This window comes from Hibiscus syriacus, unplaced genomic scaffold, assembly GCF_006381635.1.
Source record: "Hibiscus syriacus cultivar Baekdansim isolate YM2019G1 unplaced genomic scaffold, ASM638163v2 tig00111848_pilon, whole genome shotgun sequence".
Taxonomy (NCBI): domain Eukaryota; kingdom Viridiplantae; phylum Streptophyta; class Magnoliopsida; order Malvales; family Malvaceae; genus Hibiscus; species Hibiscus syriacus.
The window spans coordinates 39510-59060 of record NW_024063201.1 but is presented as its reverse complement, the minus strand read 5'-3'; the positions used below and the strand labels follow the sequence as shown (position 1 = coordinate 59060).

The window sequence follows — 19551 nt, the reverse complement described above, 5'->3', positions numbered from 1 at the left end:
CGACTACGCTCAGCTCAAAGGCATATCATTTACAGCATAACTCAAGGCTAGAAGGGTTATCTTCCAACCAAAGACCTTCAAGTTCGACTACGCTCAGCTTAAAGGCATATCATTTACAGTATAACTCAAGGCTAAAAGGGTTATCTGCCAACCAAAGACTTTCAAGTTCGACTACGCTCAGCTCAAAGGCATATCATTTCCAGCATAAATCAAGGCTAGAAGGGTTATCTGTCAACAAAATACCTTTGAGTTCGACTACGCTCAGCTCCAAGGCACATCATTTACAACATAGCTCAAGGCACGAAGGGTTATTTTGTCAACAAAAGACCTTCGAGTTCGACTACGCTCAGCTCCAAGGCACATCATTTGCAGCATAACTCAAGGCTAGAAGGGTTATCTACCAACAAAAGACCTTCGAGTTTGATTACACTCAGCTCCAAGGCGCATTATTTGCAGCACAGCTCAAGGCAAAAAAGGCTATCTGCCAACAAAAACCTTCGAGTTCGATTCCATTCAGCTCAAGGGCATGACAAATTTACAGTATAACTTAAGTCAAGAAAAGCTATCTGTCAATAAAAATTGTTAAGTTTGATTCCATTCAGCTCGATGATACATCAACCACATGGTAGCATCGAGAAACTACTTTCTGGTTGAAGCCGAGGTCTTTAAGTAAGGAAGAAGATCTGAGGCAATCTCTCAGCTCATTACAGTATAGCTCAAGGCAAAAAGGGTTGTCTATCAACAAAATTATCGAGTTCGATTCCATTCAGCTCGATGATCAATCACACTACTTTTCGGTTGCAGTCGAGGTTTTCAAGTCGAGAAGAAGACCGAAGTTGACTACAATTTGGCAACGAGAAGCCGCATTCCAATTCGATAGGGAGTTATTTTTCAATTCCACCAAACAAAAATTTGTCTTTTTATCTTTGTCATATTTTTCGTTTCACGAAAAAAGACAAAGAGGGGTAGCTGTAGACACTAATTTTCAACTATCCGGTCAAAGCCTCATTTTTTCTGGTGCTCAACATACAATAGCAACCAACCTCCGATTCTCAAGACTCCAACATCACCACCAACAAACATGGTTTTCATAGACTCCAAACAACCAACAAACATACATTTCAGTCCGATTAGGACTCTACAATCGAGTCAAAAAATAGGATGTTTATTACTATAAATAAGAGAAGAAATTTCATATGAAGGGGAGATTACACGATTTGTACAAAACCACACACGAAAAATACAAGAGAAAAGCAGAAGATTCGGTTGGAGGGGACCGAACAAAACTCGAGAGATCAAGTAAAAAGAACAGAGAACACAGAAAGAGTCACCTTCTTCTTCGAACGGTCGATCGTCGTGCCTTCATCGGAGCTAAAGTCTTCGTTTTTTTAAGGAGCCAGAGAAAAATAGTGAGTGAGAGTGAAACTGAAAGGGTAAATCATGGGTTCTGCTTTTGAAAAGGGTACTGCACATGATAATTGTAAAATGGTATATTCGTGCATACAACCCTTTCAATTTGTAGGATTCCTTGTTTGGATCATGAAATGATTCTGCTTTTATTTTAAGCATCTAATTTTATATTTATTTCGTTTTGGTCCTGAGTCGCTTTTAGTTCATGTTTTTATGACTTTTCGAATCATGCACATATTGTTGATAATTTGCATTTCAATCTTAAATTTTATTTATGGCTTATGTTCACTCTTGGTACCTCCATTACTTAATAGTTTTGATGGTTGCCCCTCATTAGTGTAATTATTTGATTTCTCTATTTATTATTATTACAGATTAGCCCTCTTGGTTACTGTATTTATATTTAGTTTCTTATTTCTGTTCAAGCTATATTATTTTATGCATGCTATATTTTGGTCACTAATGTAAATTAATTTCTTTTTTTTATTTCAAATTTAACCCTTTTTATTTTTTTCCCTACTTCATTTTTTTATTTTTTATTCTTTTATTTTTTACTCAATTTTACTTATCTTTATTCATTTATTTTTACATTAATATTCTTTTATTTATTTTTGTTTTTTTATTTATTTAATATATTTTTTCTTTTGACATATTTTTTTATATATTTTTCCTTTTGATTTATTTTATTTTATTTTTTATTATATATTATTTTTTCTCTTTTGCCCTTTGATTTATTTAATATTTATTTAATATTTGTTATCTAATATTTTCACCCTTTTTTTAGAGAAATTCCAACCAATCAAAGGTAAGTAATTTGAATCGAGTTTTTTTTAATTTTAATTTCAATTTCAAATTTTCGCGATTAAGACAACCTGACAAATTAATTGGTACCGAAAGGGCATTACAAGGGTGCTAATCCTTCTTGACTGTAATCGACTCCTGAACCCGACACATTTATTATAAAACGCAAATCAGGTAAGATGGTGTCCGATCAGCCTAAATATTTTTAAAATGATCGGTGGCGACTCTAACCCACTCATTTCAAGTCAAAGCCCAATTCCGGGGCCAACCGAAAAACGCCGCGACAATGATAAAAGTAATTTCTGAAATCTAAGGTTCGAGTATCATGAATGTTAGAGATGTGAATGTTCAATGTCAAATAGTTAAAGGTTATCTTTAAACATATATTGTTTTGTACTTACCTAAAACTAATAACAAATTTAGGGTATATAAATCTTTGGAGTAATCCTAGTAGTTAGAGATATTTTATTCTTCCTTAATGATCCGGATTTAAGTAGTCTAGTTGTACGGGTGCATAGTTTTAGATACAAGTATTTGAAAAAACAAAAATTTAAGAAATATAATTTTAAGTTTTAGGATTTAGAATTTATAAAATATTTCCATTTATTGTACATAAAATAAAAAAACCTAAAATATTTTTTTTTAAAATCCCATAAATTATAAGACAAATTATAAATAGTTTGGCTATATAAAAAATTATAAATACTTTGGGCTGTGGGTTTGCCTTTGTTTATCAATATGGAAATTGATCAATCCTCCAAAGGTGGCTCACTCTTAAATTAATACCACCATATATACATTGATTGTTGGATAATCATATTTACTAAAACACTAACCTTTGTGGAGGTGGTGAAGGAGCAGAAGGTGTAAGCAAATGGGCGAGGCGAATAGCATCTTCTTGGTTAGTGTAGATACTCATTTTCGCCCGGAGTTATTTTGTTTATATATATATATATATATATATATATTATATATATATTATATATATATATTATTTATTATATATATATATATAATAATAATAATATAGTTTGTGAAAATGTTTTTAACAAAATATAATATATAATTTTCGAAAATTTATATATTATATAGTTTTTGAATTTTTTAAATATATAATATATAGTTTCGAAAATATTTTTAAAACATTTATATATTATATAGTTTTTAAAACATTTTGAAAACTTATATAGTATATAATTTTTAAAACATTTTTAAAAAATTAAAAAATATATAGTTTTAAAAACATTTTTGAAAAATTATATAATATATATAGTTTTAAAAACATTTTTGAAAAATTATATAATATATAGTTTTAAAAACATTTTTGAAAATTATATAATATATAGTTTTAAAAACATTTTTGAAAAATTATATAATATATAATTTTAAAAACACTTTTTAAAAACTATATAATATATAGTTTTGAAAACTTTTTTAATTATAATATATAGTTTAAAAATATTTTTGAAAATATATAATATATAATTTTTAAGATGTTTTTGAAATACGTATAATATATAGTTTTTAAAAAATATTTTTTGAAACTATATATTATATGGTTTTTTAACAATTATTTATTTATTATTATTATTAGTATTATTTATTTATTATTATTTTTATTTATTATTTATTTTATTTTTATTTTCAGGGTCAAAGGGGTCTAATAGGTCCAGCGTGTTTTGGGGCCTGAACCAGCTCAGGGTTTGCAAAACCCTAACATTCCATTATCTTAGTCAACAACGCCGCAAGTCAGAAGATATCAACGACCAGTGCATTTTCGGCCACACCAACGAGAATGAACCATCCCGAGCAGCCGGCGTGTAACGAGAAACCATAAACAAACCACGAACAGAACGACCCAGAATATCCAGGATCGATCCCAAAATAACCAGAACCAACCCCTATTGGGGCTATAAATACATGAACAATCAGCCAGATAAGGAAACACAGGGTACATAACAGAAAACCAAGTATCGTTGAGACACAGAAAAGACAGAACGGTTGACCCACAAACGGAAAAAACCATCACAAACAACAAACCATCATCGAGAGAACCTGAGAGACACAACATCAACACAGCAAACCGAAAAACAGAAGGGAAAATCACCAAACCACAAGCCAAGCGTAACAACAAAACCAAAAAACCACATACAACAGCGAGCGAAACCCACATGCAACAATGCTAAAAACCAAAACATCAACCACAAATCCACGAAAGGCCATCAGGAGTCAAAGAATCGCCGAAACTCAAGAGACACCAGTTTTAAAGGGTAAAAACCGAAACTTATGCTTTAGATCTATGCTTTTTGAGGACTTGTTGGGGGATTTTGGTTACGGATTTGGTTTAAGGACGTTGAGAGGAATTTTAGGCTATTTGGTTTTTTTCTGGCCACCATCGCCGGTGGCCGGAGCGACGACGGTGTGTGGAGCTCGACCGGAGATTGGCGACCGACCCTTGGTCGATCAGTTTTCATGAGAGCGATTGGGGAGAGTGGATAAGATAACAAGTTGGGAGAGGGGAGAAAATGAGAATTTTGGCAAAAAATGGCATTTATAGCAACCTGTTGGGTTGACCCGTGTTCGACCCGATCCGACTAAGGGAAATCCGCGTGTTTTCGTTCAAGAAATGGGTTAATTACATTTTGGTCCCCCTACTTTTTAAATCTTTTATTTTGGTCATTTAATTAAATTAAATTTCATTTTATTTTATTTTATTTCAAGCATGCATGTTTCAATATTGATTTTTTGGTCACTAACGTAAATTAACTTCTTTTTTATTTTTATTTTTTTATTTTTTTATTTCAAAATTTAACCTTTTTTATTTTCGTATATATTCTATTTTGTTTATTTATTATTATTATTATTACTTTTATTTATTTATTTTGACTTATTATTTTATTAGTCTATTACTTTGTTGTTTTTCTATCTAACATTTTTCAACCTTTTTCTAGAGAAACTTCCTATCGATCAAATGTAAGTATTCAAATTGAATGTTTAAATTTTAATTTTCGCTATTAAGCCAACCGAAAAATTAATTGGTACCGAAAGGGCGGTTCAAGGGTGTTAATCATTCCTTGACCGTAACTGACTCCCGAACTCGACATGTTTCTGGTAAAACGCAGATCAGGTAAAATGGTGTCCGACCCACCTAAATTCGTTTTAAAAAATGGTCGGTGGCGACTCTAACCAATTCATTCACATCGAAGCCCAATTCCGGGCCCACTTGAAAGACAGTTCGCAACAGCTTGGCGACTCCGTTGGGGACAGGTAAGTGAGCCAGGTTAGAATTAATTTTTCGGTTATCTTTTTTTAAGCTAAAATAAGAAATTTTAATTTATTTATTCGATTCCAATTATTTATGTTTGATTATTTTTAAAATAAATAGTTGTACTGATTTTTTCTCAATGATTTCATATTTTCAAAATTTTCATCTCAGGCTCTGTACCCGAGCTCTGAACCCTTTTTTAAGTGGGGGTGAAAGCGACGCCTTCATGAGAATTTATTCTCTATACGGGCCTAGCAAGTAACCTTTTGGATTCATATACCCTATGTCTTCGTGTGAATTTATTCACCGTGCGGACATAAGGGAATGTATCCTCTCGAGTTTAACTTAGTCCACATGAGCTTGTAATGGGCTTAGGACTAAGGGTCTGGCAAGCCCAAGGGGGCACAGCAAGGAGAACTCGGTTACCTTTTTTTAGAACCTAAATCGGGAGACTATAGGGAATTAGAGCCCACCCTGAAACCTCATTTCAAACCCTAGGATGCCTGAATTATTTCATGCTTTATTGTTTTTGTTCAAAGCATGTGAACTAGAAATTTTTACGGTTATGACTTGTTCAAAATCAACTTACCGGATAGAGATCATGTCCGGGTAAGAATACTAAGCATGTGGGGTAGATATCATGGGGTAGGACTTTTATTTTCATGATTGTTTTGATTATTATCTTTACCTCACTAACTCTTTTCATTTTTGTTATCTTTTATTTTTTTGTCATCATTTGCATCATTCAAAAAGAGATGTTTATCCACCAAAAACGTGTTCGTTAAACGTAAATAATCTGCATTAATGAACAAATGGGTTATAATACAAGAGATGAAAAGCTCAGAAGTCCGGTTATGGCTAGAAAGGATTTAGAACAAACCATGATTACACCGAGCACACCAGAAGTCAACTTTTTGAGTTTGCCAAAACTTGCAGGGGCAGATGAAAAAGTTGCTGACCTGGAGAGTCCTTTCAAAGACAACAAGATGGCGAAACCTAGCTGAGCTGGAGGCAATGATTGACAAATTCAAGAAACAAGCAGCTAAACTTCGAATAGTTCTTATCGATGGAGGACTCCAGTGGCGCTTTCGTTAGGAACAGGCTCAGAAGAGAGTGAAATTCGAAGATGCAGTCCTTCGAGATTTTTTTGGTCAAGCAGCTCATCCCTTGTACAGTTTAGCCAAAGGAGCCGAACAGTTCAACAGGATACTCAACCGGTGACAGAAAAAAATGGAAGAAGAATTAACTTGTCAGAGGCTATTCGGGATCTATACCATCCAAATATTTTTTGTCTCTTCAGACGTAACACTTTTGTTCCCAATGAGGATTATTTATAATAACAGGCACGTTTTTGGATCAATGCCTCGAACATTTCATGCATTATGCATTTATACATATTTTGCAATTTGTTATTTTTCTTTACATTTGCATTAATTAACAGAAGCATGTTTCATCGAAAGGAACACATACTGGATACACCACCTCAAGCATTGGACACACCCCATCATCATAACACCTACCTAAAAAAGAAGAAGAAGATGAAAGCAAGAATCGAGAAAATCGAGGAGAACATGGCAAAATTGCAGAAAGAACTTGAAAATAAGATAAACCAGAGTAGTCTGAGTACTCTGGATACAATCATGAAAAGCCAAGAGTCCTTGGTCGATCAAATTGGGGCCAAGTTATTCGATCTACAGCAAGCGAGTGCACCTAGGGCAGGTTCATTGGAAGGGGTAAATATATCACTTACCCCACAAATTGTTATCACACCTAGAATCTTACCGGAACTTCAAGGGGACTTATCCACTGCAAAAGCAAAGACCCCATCTACTGCAAAGATATAGACTGTTGTATTTAACCCTGAGAATAATCCGGGTTATTACCATGTACCGAATTTAGACGAAGACAACAAAGCAGAAAAGATAGAGGAGAAAATCAAGCAGTTGGAGGACCAAATGAAGGTAATCAAAAGAGACCATGACTACCATGAAGTTGATGCCGCAGAACTCAGTCTAGTCCCAGACTTAGTTATTCCCCCGAAATTCAAGTCCCCAGAATTCAAGAAGTTTGAAGGGAACAGTTGCCCATACGTTCACATCACCATGTTCTCCCGAAAGATGACAGGATACGGAGGAAACGACCAACTCCTGATCCACTACTTCCAAGAGAGTCTATCGGGCTTAGCCATCCGATGGTATAATCAGCTAAGCCGGTCCCATATCACGACTTGGAAGGACTTGGCCAGGTTATTTCTGGAATAATACAAACATCAATGGCGCGAGACTCGATCGAGTTATGCTACAAAGCATGGAAAAGAAGCATAATGAGAATTTTAGACTATACACACATAAATGGAGGGATTTAGCTATGTAAGTTCATCCACCCTTGGATGAGAAGGAAACCAGGAACCTTTTTGTGCATACGCTAAAGGCTCCTTATTTCGGGCACCTGGTCGCAATCACATCTAAAAATTTCATTGATATAGTAATGGCCAGAGAAATGATATAAATGGTCATAAAGCAAGGAAAAATCGAAGGAGGGGATGTTGCTCAGAATCCTTTGCCTAACCACCAAGAAGGCAGGGTCAATGCGATTGTTGAGGAAAGAGCTGAGATCAGCCTAAGGGGATCGCACCTAACTAATATGGGGATTAGACCTCATAATGTCTTCCATAAAAAGACTTGCATCAATCTAATCCCAATGACATATGAAGAGTTGCTCCCAACTCTAGTTGAGAAGAATCTTGGGACTCCAGTTCAATCCAAACCTAGAGAGGTCCCATATCCTGAAGCCATGATATTAACGCCATATACAACTATCATATTGGGAGCATAGGGTACACCACTGAGAACTGTGGGGCATTGAAGCGTAAGGTCCAAGATCTGATCGATTCAGGGGTATTGGCTTTCAATGTGTAATAGGGTATTCCGATCGGGAGTTGATTGGGGCATCCATCAGGAGTTTTGTTGTGTTCTCATGAAAGACATCTTGTTTCAAATTGTTTTTTCTTTTGTGCTTCTTATGTTTAAAAGCCACTTGAGATTCAAACATTTTAAATAAAATGCTTCCTTCTGAGGAAATGAGCAAATTTTAATCTTGAATTCCTTGAATATCACCTTAATTAAAAGCTTTTTAATAATTGAGGTTGGAAATCTTTGACAAATGACAAGATTGAACCCTGCAAAACAAAGACCCCTTGATCCTAATTTAAAAGATACACCAGACTACATGCTCTTCTCTTGCGGGGACCGAGCTAGTTTTCTCTTCTCATGAAGAGTCCATCAAGGGTTTGTCATTCAGACATGTATTAAGAGCGGATAAAATGGGGCATCTAGTACCTGAAATTGCAAATCTAATTGGTTTCTACTTCTGTTAATGACGTTCAATATGATCATGATCCTCTCAGATGGAATGGTCAAGTAAGCAAACTATAACAGGTTCTTCTTGACAAACTTAAGAAATTGGACCCATATACCCATATTATAATATATATATATATATATATACACACAATAAAACTTGAGCTGTCCCTCTAGAGCAATTGGTTAAACGCCCCGAATTTATGGATAAGATTCAGCTAGCCTGCTAAAGGTGATTATAATATACAATAAAGCTTGAGTTGTCCCTCTAGAGAAATTGGTTAAACGCCCCAACTTTATGGATAATATTTAGCTAGCATGATAAATGCAATTATAATATCTATACAATGATACTAAGTTGTCCCTCTAGAGTAATTGGTTAAATGCCCTGGCTTTATGGATTTAGCTAGCCAGACAATGGCAGATTTAAATAAGGAGTTTCGGTAAAAATGGACTAAGGGAGTTAAGGAACACCTATTATAGCCAATTTCACACGAGAACTCGAGGATTTTATTTTTAGACCGATATTTCTGCACTGCCCTTGTTAGAGGCCTATGAAGCTTGAACAAACGGAGATTTCAGATAACTGAAACAGAAGTGTTCTGAAAAGTCTAGCCATTGATTATGCTAGTTGTGTCATTTTGTTCGCTTCCGATTAAAATATCGAACCAAGAAAGAGGGGCGAGTCTTGACCGAATTGAGGAAACAAACCTTAGGATTTATGTAGCCCAGCTCTAAACCAACTTTTCGATCTTGATATTTGTAAAAGATTTGTAGCTGTCAAAGCTTAAAAAAGAATTTGATTCTTTTGATATCCAATGAACTCCTATTTTATGATTTGCTTCAATTGTGAAACCTAGAAGGAGGTAATATTTTTCAAAATTACTTTTGATATTTTTAAAATTTTGAAAATTCAAAGGAAGAAAAGCATTTTCAAACAAGATAAGTTCTCTGGAAGTATATTTTGGAATTCAACAAATATCTCTCTGAAGCTCAAGATCGAAGCTGAGGCAAAGGAAGCCATTTTTGGGGCAAAATTTGATAGGGGAAGGAAAAAAAATTATCTTAGGTTGAGGTTTGCAAGAGTACACCCTGGTGGAAATGAAGACAAACTGAGTCAGGAATAGAATGAAGACTGCTCACACAATTATTCCCTTCACAGATCAACATTATGTACATCAGATTTAGGCATGTTGAAGAATCCAATATCAAGAATCAGAAATTCAAGATTCCAGAATCAAGAAGATTGACAACCAGAGATTGAGATTTCTCTCCAAATCCTAAAATAACAAATTTTGCATATACATTTTAGGCATACATAAGAGCATTGCATCCGTAGCATCGCATATGTGCATAATTTTGCAAATTCATGTTAGAGTCAATTTCAAATTCACAGTGAAAGATATTGAGCTCAAAAGAGATGCAATTTACAAGTGTAGATTTTAACTTCACAACGAAGGTCATCCAATTAAAAGCTCAATTTCACAGCGAATGAGTCATCCACTATTTCAACTTCACGAAGAAGGATATCGTGCTCGATGAAGTGATTTATTGTCACAGAAAACATGTCATCCACAGATTTAACTTCCTTAAGTCAACGATTAGAGGTTCTGAAAGGATTTCTTTAACATGAATGAACAAGAGATTATCGATCACCTTTGAGATTGTTTCTCTCGAAACAAGGGGTCGTCACGCTTAAGACTAATTTACTCAAAACAAAGTTTTGTCTCTCTTGAGATAGTTTCTCTTAAAACAAGTTTTGTATTTCTTGAGACATTTTCTCTTAAAACAAATTTTGTCTCTCTTGAGACAGTTTCCCTTGAAACAAATTTCGTCTCCCTTGAGACAGTTTCTTTTGGAAATAAGTTTTGTCTCTCTTGAGACAGTTTCTCTTGAAACAAATTTTGTCTCTCTACAGTTTCCATTGAAACAAATTTTTGTCTCTCTTGAGAGAGTTTCCTTGAAATGAAAGCTTTGAATCTGTTTTCCTTTAAACAAATTTTGTCTCTCGAGACAGCTTCTTTTGGAACTAAGTTTGGTCTCTCTTGAAACAAATTATGTTGTCTCTCTTGAGACAGTTTCCCTTGAAACAAAGTTATGTCTCTCTTGAAACAGTTTCTCTTGAAACACCAATCTTTGAAATTGTTTCTCTTGAAACACAAAAAAACCTTTGAAATTGCTTATCTTGAAATAAAAAAAAATTGAAAAAAAAGTTTATCTTGAAACACAAAAAACCTTTGAAATTGTTTATCTTGAAACACAAAAAACATATGAAATTGTTTCTCTTGAAACACACACAAAAAAAAAACCCTTTGAGAATGTTTCTCTTGAAACACAAAACCTTTGAGTTCGACTACGCTCAGCTCAAAGGGCATGTCAAATTTATAGTATAGCTTAAGTCGAGAAAAACTATCTGTCAATAAAAATTGTCGAGTTCGATTTCATTCTGCTCGAAGGTCTATCAACCACATGGTGGAGTCAAGGAACTACTTTCCAGTCAAATTTTTAATAAGGTCTTTAAACCAAGAAGAAGACTGAAGTGGACTTCAACGAGAAGCTACATTCTGATTCAAATCCCGAACTACGGCTTCAACTCCATATTATTTCGAGATGGAGTCGACTTAACGACGGAGGGGCCATCCGCAACTCAAATTCGACAGGGAGTTATTCCTAATTCAAATTAATTTTCAGCTCCACCGAGTGAAAATTTGTGTCCTTTTATCTTTGTCCTATTTTAGGTTCCACGAAAAAGGACAAAGAGGGGCACTGTAGACAATCATTTTCGCCCGGAGTTATTTTGTTTTATATATATATATTTATTTATTTGATTATATATATATATATATGTATATGGTAATATAGTTTGTGAAAATGTTTTTGACAAAATATAATATATAATTTTTAGAAAACGATTTTCGAAAATTTATATATTATATAGTTTTTGAAAATATTTTTAAATATATATATATATTATATAGTTTTTAAAACATTTTGAAAACTTATATAATATATAATTTTTAAAACTTTTTTGAAAAATTATATAATATATAGTTTTAAAAACATTTTTGAAAAATTATATAATATATATAGTTTTAAAAACATTTTTGAAAAATTATATAATATATAGTTTTAAAAATATTTTTGAAAAATTATATAATATATAGTTTCAAAAACATTTTTTTGAAAACTTATGTAATATTTTTAAAACATATTGAAAACTATATAATATATAGTTTTGAAAACTTTTTTAAATATAATATATAGTTTAAAAAATATTTTTAATATATATATATATATTATAATTTTTAAACCGTTTTTGAAATACTTATAATATATAGTTTTTTTTAAAAATATTTTTTTGAAACTATATATTATATGGTTTTTTAAACAGTTATTTATTTATTATTATTATTAGTATTATTTATCTTATTATTATTATTTTTTATTTTTTTAACTTTATTTTATTTTATTTTTATTTTCAAGGTTAAAGGGGTCCAACGAGTCCAGTGTGTTTTGGGGCCTGAACCAGCCCAGGGTTTGCAAAACCTTTGCAAAACCCTAACATTCCATTATCTCAGTCAACAGTGCTGCAAGTCAGAAGATATCAACGACCAGCGCGTTTTCCGGCCACACCAACGGGACTAAACCATCCCAAGGTGGTCGGCGTGGAACGAGGAACCACAAACAAACCATGAATAGAACGATCCCAGAATATCCGGGATCGATCCCAAAATAGCCAAAACCAACCCGTATCGGGGCTATAAATACATGAACAATCGGCCAGATAAGGAAACACAGGGTACATAACAGAAACCAAGTATCGTCGAGCCACAAAAAAGACAGAACGATCGACCCACAAATGAAAAAAAAACCATCACAAACAACAAACCATCATCGAGAGAACCTGAGAGACACAACATCAACACAACAAACCAAAAAACACAAGGGAAAATCACCAAGCCACAAGCCAAGCGTAACATCAAAACCAAAAAATCACATACAACAGTGAGTGAAACCCACATGCAACAATGCTAAAAACCAAAACATCAACCACAATGCCACGAAAGGCTATCAAGAGTCAAAGAATCGCCGAAACTCAAGAGACATCGATTTTAAAGGGTAAAAACCAAACTTACGCTTTAGATTTACACTTTTTGATGACTTGTTGGGGGATTTTGGTTACGGATTTGGTTTATGGACGTTGAGAGGAACTTTTTGGGCTATTTGGTTTTTTTCCGACCACCATCGCCGTGGTCGGAGCAGCGGCGGTGTGGTGGAGCTCGACCAAAGATAGGCGACTGGCCCTCGGTCGATCAGTTTGCATGAGAGCGTATGGGGAGAGTGGAGAAGATAACAAGTTGGGAGAGGGGAGAAAATGAGAATTTTTTGGCAAAAAATGGCATTTATAGCAGCCCGTTGGGTTGACCCGTGTCGACCCGACCCGACTAAGGGAGATCCGCGTGTTTTTGTTCAAGAAATGGGTTAATTACATTTTGGTCCCCCTACTTTTGTAATCTTTTGATCATTTAATTAAATTTCATTTTATTTTATTTTATTTTATTTTATTTCGAGCATGTTGATGTTTTGGTCACTAACGTAAATTAACTTCTTTTTTTATTTTTATTTTTTTTATTTTTTTATTTCAAAATTTAACCCTTTTTTATTTTCGTATATATTCTATTTTATTTTTTTATTTTTTTATTATTATTACTTTTATTTATTTATTTTGACTTATTATTTTATTAGTCTATTACTTTGTTGTTTTATTGATTTAATATTTATTTATTGTTTTTCTATCTAACATTTTAGACCTTTTTCTAGAGAAACTTCCGATCGATCAAAGGTAAGTATTCTAATCGAATGTTTTAAATTTAAATTTAAATTTTTGCTATTAAGACAACCAAAAAATTAATTGGTATCGAAAGGGCGTTCAAGGGTGCTAATCCTTCCTTGACCGTAACCGACTCTCGAACCCGACACGTTTCTGGTAAAATGCATATCAGGTAAGATGGTGTCCGACCCACCTAAATTCGTTTTAAAAAATGGTCGGTGGCGACTCTAACCAATTCATTCACGTCGAAGCCCAATTCCGGGCTCACCCGAAAGACGGTTCCGACAGTTAGTAACAACGTAATCGAAGCATACATATCGACTGAAGCCCGAAACATCTTCGAAGATGCAGATGTGAGCGTCGACTAAGAAATGAAGGTCATCGGTCACCAACGTCCCACCCTCGTACATCTCGGCCGCTCCTTTCGAGTAAGGGTGGGTGATCGACACATGTGGCCCCATCAACAATCCGCCATTGATCGAAACCATGTTGATGCCCCTGTCCATTGCCAATGCCCATGCTGTCTTCTCTGCGATTGTCTTCGATAGCGCGTGCCATAACTGATTTGCCAATTCACTCAAGTATCGATCACCAAACAAACACTGTAATCTAGTCATTAAACAACTACAATACCTTGAATTTGCGACTCCAATGTCGTTTGTCCAAATCGGACGCAATCAAGGGGTATCCCTCCAAACAATGGCGGTGGCGGAGGATGTGAAAACCACCTTGTCCATCTTCTCCGTCCTAGCGCATGCCTCTATCACATTGTGTGGTGTTCTTACCTCCTCTTCTGCCATATATTCTTGCACTTGACCATTTTCTCAATTTGTCAACTATTCATAACCAGTTGAGCAAATGTCTCTAGAACATAATAAAGTTATAGAGAGACAGAGAGATTTAGGATTATTTACATAGTGTGAAACTTTTTTTCTTTTAGTTTTACCCATATTTAAGATTATTGGATGGTTGAGAATGAATAATTGAGATTTAATTTATTGATTTTTAGTGAATGTATTCTTATTTTCTATTATTAATTTCAGTTATATATTTTTGCTCATCCAACAACCTTAAATCTATGTAAAACTAATATATATATTATGTAATTGATTCATATCCAACATATACATCCACCACTGTTCATGAACACTAGCCACAAGAGTAAATATCTATTAGGAAGAATATCAACTGAAACCTGTATGATTATTTGTTTCCTAACTTAAATTAGGGATGAGCATTTGGTCAAATCGAATAAAAAAATAAATTAATTGAGATGATAAGTTATGTTTAATAATTTAAATTTTATTTGAAATTTTTTGATTCGATTCGAGTCAAGTCAAGTTGTACGAATTTCTATTTAAATTTAATTATAAATATTTATAATATTATGGTCTAATTTATACGGTTTTCTATAACCATATATGATTTACACATATTTTTTCATACGCAATATACATATATCATGCATAACTTTGATACTTGAGTTGAACTTGAAAATTAATTTAATAATCATTAAAAATCAAATTATTCGAATTCTATTTTAGCACTCAATTCGAAACTTACATCATAGTGTTGTGAAGGTTCAAAGGCGTAAAACAAGCCAGAACAGCCTTTGAGAGTGTCTGTGATGCTTTGATGGTCAAAAGGGTCCGCATGGAAAATCTTCAGCTTCCTTTTTTTCATCACCTACCTCATTAAATTTCAAATCATCACCTACATATAACCAACAAAACACTATAAGTAATTACAAAGTAAAAGAGAAGAAGAAGAGAAGAAGAAGAAGAAGAGAAGAAGAAGAAGAAGAAGAAGAAGAAGAAGAAGAAAAGAGAAGAAGAAGAAGAAAGAAGAAGAGAGAAGAAAGAGAGAAGAAAGAAGAAGAAGAAGAAGAAGAGAAGAAGAAGAAGAAGAAGAAGAAGAAGAAGCTGGTGGACACAATTGGGAGCATTAACTATTACCATGGGCTTCAACTGCATCATGGACAGTGTAGCCTCTTTGCAGCAGGAGTTGAACTAGGGTAGAGCCGAGGCGACCGGAGGCATCCATCACACAAACTTGCTCGTGGTGAAAGCAGCTGCCATTTCTGTTTGAGTAGAGCAAAGTTGATTGGAAGATCAGATGAAGAGGTGAAACAAAATCAAGTATATAAAGAAGATGACGAAGGGGAGAGCGGGGGTAGGCTTGGGCTAGAATCTAAAGGACGGAGGAGTGGTAGATATGGGTGGGAGGTAGTTGTCTATGATACAAGAATTGTTGCAGGAATTTAAATTACGGTTATAGTTGTGTTTTCGATCGCATTATGTTTATCAATTATAGTAATAACATATGTATTGTCATTACTATAATAAAGATTTAAATTATAATTACTGTCACATATTCTAATTATAGACTCCTATTTAAATCCCGTACGTGGAAAATGTGATTTTGGGATTAAGAGGGTTTTGGTAATTGGTGGAAGGGTGGATGCATGTGCTGTAACAATGACAACCCACAAAAGATACCTACCACAAACGTACGACTTGTTTTCCATACTTAAGTTTTTGTTTACCGTAAAATGAATTACGGAATTTGTTTTCACTGAAATCTCATGTTTTTTTTCATGTAATTCGTTTTTCGAAAAATGTTTTCTCGTGTTTGTTTCACGTAATTCGTTTTTCGAAAAATATTTTTCACTGTTTGGTTGGAGGAAAACTAGTTGGTCAACGTAATTCATTTTCCTGGTCAACAGAATTTCCTTTGTGTTTTACGGAAAATGACTTACGGTCTATTTTCCGTAAGTCATTTTTCGAACTTTTTATTTTAAAGAGTAAATACTTAAAATAATTTTATTTTATGAATTTAATATTAATAAAATATTTTAATATCATTTTCATCAAAATATTAATTATTAAAATATTTAAAATATATTTATTAATATTTATAATAATATATTATTAATATTATAATAAAATAATCAATATTATAATATAAGATATTATATTTTTATTTCAATAAATATATAATTTTTTATATATTTAATAAGAATAATTATTTATATATTTAATATTAATATAATAATCTAATATATTTTAATAAATAATTTAAAATATACTAATTAATATTTTTAAAAATAATATAACACTATTATAAATAATTAATATAATTTATAATATTTTTATTTCACTAAAATATACCAATATTAATATTTTTATGAATGAAATTATAAAAATAATAATTAATAATTAATAAATTATTTTAATATTTTAAAATAATAATATTAAGTTTTATGATAAATAATATTATTGTAGACACCCATTTTCTTAAAAGATAGAACTAGCAAGAGTTCCTCTCCTAGGAGGACTCTTCCATCACCATATCTTTTAAAGCAACAACCACACCAACAAACGTGCAACAAACGAGTAAGGAGTCTAGTTGTATTAGAATTTTATTGTTAATAGGATTCTAGAAATAGTTAATTTTTTTCACTATAAATATATGTAATCCTCCCTATTTGTAACACACGATTTACAGGGGATACAAGAGTGAAAACCAATGAAAAAGAGAAGAAATATACGGGGAACAAAAAAAACTAGACTCATTCAAAGGATAAGTACAGAAACATTTCGTGGGGAGCAAACCGAAAAAATACAGAGAGATATTCGAGAGAAAAATACGAAAAAGAAATTGAGAACCAAACTAAAAAAGGGAAGAGCTTACCTTCGGATTTTCGGCGACGACAGCTCCGGTGGTTGAATGATAAATACGAACGGTCAACTGAAGGAGAAGTTCGAGGAGAATAACATACCTCGGAACAGAAACGATCTAAAGGAGGAATAATCAGATCAGAACAGTGGAAACTTGAAAGGTTTTTTTTTGGAGGGGTTGAAGGCCGCATCTCACAAAATCGAGACCATATCCGACCTACTGGCGTTAAACCGGTCCTCCCCTTTTAATTTGACGCCGAATGACCACGGGAGACTAGCGGTGGGTGGTGGCCCTCCTTCCCGGCTAGGTGATCTTTTCCTCTGTGTTAACTTTCTGAAAGTTAAAACACGTTTCAAGTGTTTTTAGCTTTTGCATTTGTACACGCATGTATTAATATTGGTCATGTTATTCATGTAATCATTTTAATCTTGGATTAAGCTTGATTTGGCCTCTTAACTTTTTATTCTTTATTTTTGCAGCCCACTTTAATTTCGATCTAATCCTTTAATTTTGATTCGTTTCAATTTGATCGTCTAAGTTTTATTTTATTTTATTTATTATTATTATTATTAATTTATTATTTATTTTCTTTGACTTGTTCTTTCCTTTTTATTTTATTTTTAAAAAAAAAACTTATTTAATTTTTTTAATTTTTTTAATTTTTTTCTCTTGATTTATTTAATATTTAATATTATTTTTTATCTAACATTTTCGACCATTTTCAGAAGAATTTCAACTAATCAAAGGTAAGTAATTCGAATCGAATGTTTTTAATTTCAATTTAAATTTAAATTTTCGACAACTTGAAAATTAATTGGTACCGAAAGGGTGGTTCAAGGGTGTTAATCATTCCTTGACCGTAACCGACTCTCGAGCCCAACATATTTTTGGTAAAGCGCAGATCAGGTAAGATGGCGTCCGACCCACCTAAATTCGTTTTAAAATGGTCAGTGGCGACTCTAACCCACTCATTCAAGTCGAAGCTCAATTCCGGGGCCCACCCGAAAGACGGTTCCGATAGCTTGGCGACTCTGCTGGGGACAGGTAAATGAGTCAGGCCGAAATTAATTTCCGGTTGTCTTTTTTAGCGAAAATTACAAGTTTAAATTTTAATTTATTTATTCGATTCTAATTATTTATCTTTGATAATTTTTCAAATAAATAGTTGTACTGACGATTTTTTTAATGATTTCAGATTTTTCAAAATTTTCATCTCAGGCTCTATACCCGAGCTCCGAACCCTTTTAAGTGGGGGGCAAAAGCGACGCCTTCGTGGGAATTTATTCTCCTTATGGGCCTAGGAAGTAACCTTCGGGATTCATATACCTTATGTCTTCATGTGAATTTATTCTCCTTATGGGCATAAGGGAATGTTTCCTCTCGAGTTTAACTTAGTCCACATAAGCTTGTAATGGGCTTAGGACTAAGGGTCTGACAGGCCCAAGGGTGCACCGACAAGGAGAACTCGGGTTCCGTTTTTAAAACCTAAAGCAAGAGGCTATGGAGAATTAGAGCCCACCCCAAAACCTCATTCCAAACCCTAGGCTGTTTTGTTTCATGCTTTACTTTCTGTTCAAAGCATGCGAACTAGACAAATATGCGATTAGGATTTGTGTGGAATTAGCATGCGAGATAGAGATCATGTCTGGGTAGGAATTAAAGCATGTGAGGTAGATATCATGTGGGGTAGAACTTTTATTTTCACTATTGTTTTTTATTATGATGCAAGCACATTTTCAACTATAAAGGGAGTACTCTTAAACATCCTTTTAATGCATTTACTTTATAATAACCTCATAATATATACTATTATATTACATATCATTCTAAGGATATTAGTTTTGAAGTTAAAGAATAACTTAGTATGAATACATCTTACACATTGTTATTTTAATATGTTAAGCATGTTAGGATAGCTATATAATTATATTATGCATAATTATAACATATACATCAAGGCAGCATACTTATAATGCATTTCATTAGTTCATTTGCATTCATATTAGCTCTTAGGATTTTATACCTTACCTTACACATATTAGGAGATGATATAATTAGCTCATGACATTCAAACTTAGCTCACATTACCATAATCAAACATGGCAGCAAGGTAATTAGCTCATATTAGCTCAATAGCATTGAATTACCTTGTTTCCTTGCACATGTAGGTACATTGGAGCATAATAAACGTTGAGATAGCTTGG

General features: G+C 33.3%; 1 pseudogene; it reads right to left on the bottom strand.

Moving 5' to 3' along the window:
* Window positions 1-1005: 1005 nt before the first annotated feature.
* Window positions 1006-17751, bottom strand: LOC120172269 (annotated as a pseudogene).
* Window positions 17752-19551: the final 1800 nt, after the last annotated feature.